Raw genomic sequence first — 6,731 nt, 5'->3', positions numbered from 1 at the left:
ATATTGGCCTCACCATTTTGCAGTCCCACCAGCAATGTATAAGAGTACCCTTTTCCCCACATCCTCGCCAGCACTTGTTATTGTTCGACTTCATAATGGCTGCCAATCTTACTGGAGTGAGATGGTATCTTAGGGTGGTTTTGATTTGCATTTCTCTGACTGCTAGAGATGGTGAGCATTTTTTCATGTACTTGTTGATTGATTGTATGTCCTCCTCTGAGAAGTGTCTGTTCAGGTCTTTGGCCCATTTGTTGATTGGGTTATTTGTTTTCTTATTGTTTAATTTTTTGAGTTCTTTGTATACTCTGGATATTAGGGCTCTATCTGAAGTGTGAGGAGTAAAAATTTGTTCCCATGATGTAGGCTCCCTATTTACCTCTCTTATTGTTTCTCTTGCTGAGAAAAAACTTTTTAGTTTAAGTAAGTCCCATTTGTTGATTATATCTGGAGTCTTTAAGCACTGAGCCCCATCCCTAGTCCTTTTTAATTTTTTGTTTGTTTGTTTGTTTCATAGAGGCTCTTGCTAAGTTCTTCCCAGGGGCCTCCATTTCTTGCTGAGGCTGGGTTGAAGCTTGTGATCCTCCTGCTATGGCTACTGGGATCACAGACATATGCTACTGTGCTCAGCTCCTGGGTGTTTCCTGAAACCCTGATTTAAATCATAATGTGCCTTGTTTGTGTCGAGTTTCCAGGTGTCACCAATTCAGATGCAGGAATTAATTTTTTTATGTATTTCTGTATGTTAACATCCTTCAAGCTCTAAGATTCTAAAATGATGCAATCATCATAAGAACATTAACTCACACCTTCTAAATTATTATTAGTTCAGTTGAACTAAACTGGAGCCGACTTGGGAAAAAATGTATATTAGATAATTTATGTTGAAAACAGGGGTGGAAGAACTATTTCAATATTTAAGGAAACCAATTATTCATTTTTATTAAGAGCTCATGATATAATGAACTTCAATTAATTTCCCTTCCATGAACCAGGTACCAGAAAAGCACCTTAGCAGGGTCACAGAGACTATCAAAAATGGCCTGGCCCTCATGTGAGTATTCTCTAGAGCATCAAGTGACTTTAAAAATGGGGTGAGTTTTGGCACCCACACATGCACACTCACACACTTGTGCACACACATGTACAAGATCAAGTCACCCTTTTCTGTACATACCCTCTGGTACCACCACTCTATCACTCATGTTTGTTCTAAGTCTCATGTGTTGTACGTAGGCACATTAAAGGGCATTATAAAAGTTGTAATTTGTATGTATTGTCTGGAGAAGCTCCTTCTCAAAATATACTTTGCCCTGTACTTAATTGAGTTCCTTTCTATTTCTTCTCTTTCCCTGGTGCCAGGGACCCAATCCTGCCTTGTGCCTGCTAGACAGGTGCTCTAGCACTGAGCTCTCCCCTAGCTCAGGTGGTGAGTTTGCTGCTGCTGTGTGCGTGGACCCCACTACTGTCCACATCAACAGATGCAGCTCTGCCGGTGTTTCCTCCACATTTGCAGCTGGTCCCTTTTTTCTTCAAGGTTCTTGACATCAGTGAATTTTAAAAACTGACATCCACTTAGCTTCTCTCCCCATGATTAATACTTAGGTGGAATATGCCAGAAAATCTAGGCTTGACCTCTCTCTCTGTTTAGGGTACCTCAGTAGCCCTGGGAACATCATGTGATGATTTTTTTTCATACAAAGTATGTAACAAAAGGCAAGGTAAGGAGAGTCCCACTCTGATGTCCTAATGTAGTGGCACTCCCTTCTCCACCTAAGAATTTTAAATAAGCTTCTCCAGAGACCCTCACCATAATTTTCTTTAAACAGAATGTCAGGAAAAGGTTTTGCAAAGAACTCAATGTGGGTTCCTATGCAGACTGATGAGTTTACTTCTGGTTTTCTGGTAATGCTTGAAAGAACTCTCTAATCTTATTCTGAATGGTACACAAAGCACTTTCTATGAAGTAATGGATAAAAAACTTTATGTAGACTCCTACAAAAAATGTACACCTCCACCCCCTCCCACTGGGGGTAAACATAATGAAATTTCAAACTGGAGGTTTAGAAAATTTTAGGGATACCCCTGTCAGCCCTGCAGCTAGTAACTTGGCTCCCTGAATCTTCCCTGGGTGTCCAGCCTCATCTGCCCCACATCACTAATGGGGCCTCCACTGGTAAAAGACCCCAGGTCATAGCCAGGAAATCTTGTTTGGACATTATACAGCAGGGTCTCTGGTGGGAATTCAGGAGCACTGTATTCAAGGTTTCCAGACACTTTAGACCTGCAACCTTCTTACCCAGTGGTCATGACCCACACGAAGTCCACAGTGGGTGCAGCACCCCAGAGGTGGTCAGCACTCACAAGGGCAATAGTACTCTCCATCCTATAGCCAATACATTCCCAGGAGTCCTATCCAGTGCTTGCCCTATGCTGCAGGGGGTCCTACATGTTGCTATAAACTTCTGGGTGTTCTTGCTGTGCTCTGCTGGGGTCATTGTGCCCAGGAGGCCTGGACATTGCTGGTCCTGGGGTCTATCAATGACTGTAGAGTAGGAGGCACTTGCATGGATGCCCATTTACTCCTGGGTCTGATGAACTTCCTGGGCCACCACCACCCAGTCGTGCCTGGATCTGCTCTTCACTATCACCTCCTTTTCTGCACTGCCTGAGCTCAGAGTCCTCTCAGTTCCCCACACTCATGATCCTCCTTCCCAAAGGCCTTGGTGGCCATCCTGGACCATGCTCCCTCTCCTGGAATCACTGATAAGAGTTCCTTACATACCTGAGTCCAAATATTTAAGGTAGAAAACATGCTAAAAATAGGGTAATTGTCACTGCTATCTCTGTTACCAGCCTTTTGCTGTGTCTCTCATGGTGTTTATTTGGAAAGGAAGGTCAAAAGACAGTGCTATGTGTTGAACCACAATGCAAACAAAAGACCACCAACTCCAATTTTAAATCAAATTAAAGCAAGCTTATATTGTGTACAGATAGAATGATGGCCAGCTGCTCTCTCTCCCAAACCCAGGCTACAGATCAGCCCAGCTCTCAGGAAAGAAAAGACATTCTGACATGTAGTAAGGAGGGAGCCTGAGCTTTATCTCAGTAAGGTGGGGCTCCTACAAACCTTCGGTGAAGTGTTCTAGTTCTGAAGCTGATCTTTGTTTCTTAAATATCCTTTTACAAAGCTTACATATATTGTTGCTTGAGGTTACATGAATATTAGCTAACACAATAGGATGTTAATTTAAAGCATAAATTAGAGAAAGGCTGAGAGCTTTAACCTTTTGTAAAAAAGTAACAAAACGATTTTGTGTTTCACAATTTGAACCTTTATATAACTTAGGCTTTCATTAACTTAAAAATATATTTAAATTATCCCACAGTGTAAAAAGTAACATAAAACTTTATATCTTATTGATAACAGGTTGAGTTATAGAGCATAAAAGGATAAAAAAATAAATTTCTAATAAAGTTTATCATCCTTATGAGCCCCAAATCACCATACAACTTTAGTTTGAAGGACACCAGCTTGATATAATGTTCTTTTAAAACTTCTGCCTTTAAGACCTGTATACCTGGAAGATATGAACATATGTAATATACAGACAACAGTAATAGCATCACAATTTATTGATATTTTTATAGTAATTCCGTTTAGCTCTTACAGAAATAATATATTACAATAATAAAAAAAAAAGTTGTTTAACCATAGTTGTATAATTCTTAATTCCTTCAAGTTTACTTGCTCAAAAAAAGAAAATGAAAGAAAGAAAAAACTTAATAAACAAAACATTATGGGTAAATTAATGTTTCAATTTACCCATAACATTAATTTCTTAAATTAATGTTTTAAGAAATCCTTGTCTTTTAACATATAGATTGAACTTTGGTTTATATCAGTGTATTAACATTTGTCCTTAATGAAAAACCTTAAGAACATTAAAATAGAACTTTTAATTTCTCTTTCCCATCTGTTAACCCCATTTTTTTAAATAATCCTTGTAAATTTCTGAATTTAGGCAAATTATTTTATTTTAATAAGAAATATCTTATTATTTGCAGTACACAGTTAATCACATCTGTTTACCATTTTATGAAAACACAATGTTTAAGAATATAAAATTTTACCTCCAAACAATAAAACAGGGCCTTACTTCAAGCCTCTGTCATCAGTTTATCACTGAGAAAAATAACTCTGGGAACAGTTATTCCTAAAATATTAGACAGACAACCCATAGCTTATTTCAATAAGAAATTTAACATGATAGACCTTTTATCAACCTTAATAGTGTGGAATATTGTCCTGCATACATTGATATTATTAAAATTGTAAGGCCACAAATTATACATAATTATTGAAGCTAATTTTCTATATTAAGTAAAGTTATTAAGGATTTTCTTTCAACTGTTTCTTTTTACCCAAAGAATGTTTTAACATAGATCCTTCAAAAGGTTATCACTAGTTCAATGCCATGTAGAATTCTAATTAAATCACTGTCTGAAACAATACTGTTCACGTTTTTTTTTTACCCATTGATATTTGAGATACTAACTCCCCCTACTTAGGTTAACACTATGTTTGATAATAATAATGATAGTTTTTTTACGGATTCATAGATAAAAGACTATTCATTTGTCTATTTCATTCTTTATTAATGGTAAAAAACAAAACATCTTCTCCAGGCTTATTTAGCCTATGGACTTCCTATTTTAGATGGATGTTTACATATTTCTCAGGCCCATAGTAAAGACCACCACTCCTAAGTTATAAACTCTGTCTCCCTTTATTCCAAATTAAGATAATTATTAAAGTTTATCTAGAGCTAATTTCAAAATATAAATTTTGGTTATATTTCCATTTTTGTTAATTCTATTAAAGTCAAAATTATGTCATTCAATTAATGAAGGCTAATTTCTATTTAACATGGTCCCTTTCCAATTCATTGATACTAAACTTAACATAACTAGTAGATGACCTTTGTGAAGTTTTATCATCAGCTTGAGTAATAAATCCTTTCTTATTATTTAAATACTTGTCTATTGTCTATCACTTAAAACTAGTGATATTATGGCTTATGCCAGCCTTTATTCAATTTTATTAAATATAGAAAAGGGGGGGAAGAATCTTGTATGCACATACTGGATCTTACAAATAATTCAATTTTTTTCTTAAATTTTGATATTAACAGTCTTGTGTTATTGAACATGATTCAGTAAATTAACTGAATTTCAAAATAATTTTAACCTGGGCTGGGGATGTGGCTCAAGTGGTAGCACGCTCGCCTGGCATGCATGCAGCCCGGGTTCAATCCTCAGCACCACATACAAAGATGTTGTGTCCGCCAATAACTAAAAAATAAATATTAAAATTCTAAAAATAATAATAATAATAATTTTAACCTGTCATCATGATATGACTAAACAACCTGACCCAGAAAGGTAAATTTTCATCTGCAGAGTTTACAGCCATGCAGCTTCATGAGCTTATCAGGTAAGTAATGATTATAAAGAGACCCCTGTGGGCCCCCCTCTCATTTCCACTCTTAATATGCCTTGCAGTGTGCACTGTAAGTTCAACCCATGAAACCAGATTGATTGTACGACTGTAATGGTCAATTATATTTATATGTTGAACCTATGGTAAACAAGCTGTCTGGGAGTATCTTTTGAGAATAAAAATAGCATATGAGAAACATAAATCAGTCAATCATGCTGGCCCTTGGATAATAAGACTATTTATCTGGATAATTGTCAAAATAGAAAAATTGTTGAAATAGAATTTTTCTATACAGGCCAGTTATTTACATAAAATATCCACCAATGCATTATTGTCCTAATTATTCTACAGTAGAAATTGGCACCTTTCAGAAGTGGATGGATTGTGCAAATATCTTCCCAATATGACATAAGGTGTCTAGAAATAAACTGATGGGTATATTTTAGACTGGTCTTCTAGGATTGACAGAAAAACAATTATGCTGCCATGACCCCTGGAGGATTCCTTAGTAACATCTTGACCTTCAGTGAAGGTGACATCCAGAGGAATGTTTGATGTTTAACTTCTGCTTCCAGAATTTTACATTACTGATGGAAATAAAAGACTCCTTCAATGTAAGAATTAAGAGAAAAGATGATTAAATATCCTGTAATCTCTGAATGGTACAACTTGCCTAATTTTATCACTAGTTATAGCAAAGGAAAAGGACAGTGATCCTCATCAATCTTCCTTTGACCTAGTGCAGCTAATCATGCTGAGGATAACATTCAGGCTTTGAAACAGATGCATGCCAATTAACCAAGCTCTTGGTCTCATGATCCTTGAAGTGACTGGTTTAAATATTATTCCTTGCTTCTACAATTACAGCCTTTGTGACTATGTTTCAAAACTGATAACATATGATTTTCTTAATAATTTGATTTAAATTACTTCCAGGATCCTTCATAGTCAGGCAAGTGCTAATGGAAGGATTGAAACCAAGATAAAGTGCTCTAGAAGCCACTGTAATAAATAACGTCAATAAGTCCTCTGCTCTGTGATTTGAGTAAAAGCTTAAATGCTGTGCCAATTAAATATGTCTGTGTTACTTTGGTTAAACACAATGCTTCCCAATAAAATTGGGAAAAGATTAAGAATCTTCTGATGAGTGTTTGGCAGGGTAATAATAATAACCTGGATCTTTCAAAGTTAATTAAATGATCTTAGTCCTAAATTATTGAAATATTTTATA

This window comes from Callospermophilus lateralis (assembly GCF_048772815.1).
Source record: "Callospermophilus lateralis isolate mCalLat2 chromosome Y unlocalized genomic scaffold, mCalLat2.hap1 SUPER_Y_unloc_1, whole genome shotgun sequence".
Classification (NCBI taxonomy): domain Eukaryota; kingdom Metazoa; phylum Chordata; class Mammalia; order Rodentia; family Sciuridae; genus Callospermophilus; species Callospermophilus lateralis.
The sequence above is the reverse complement of the archived record's forward strand: the minus strand, read 5'-3'. Positions refer to the sequence as shown.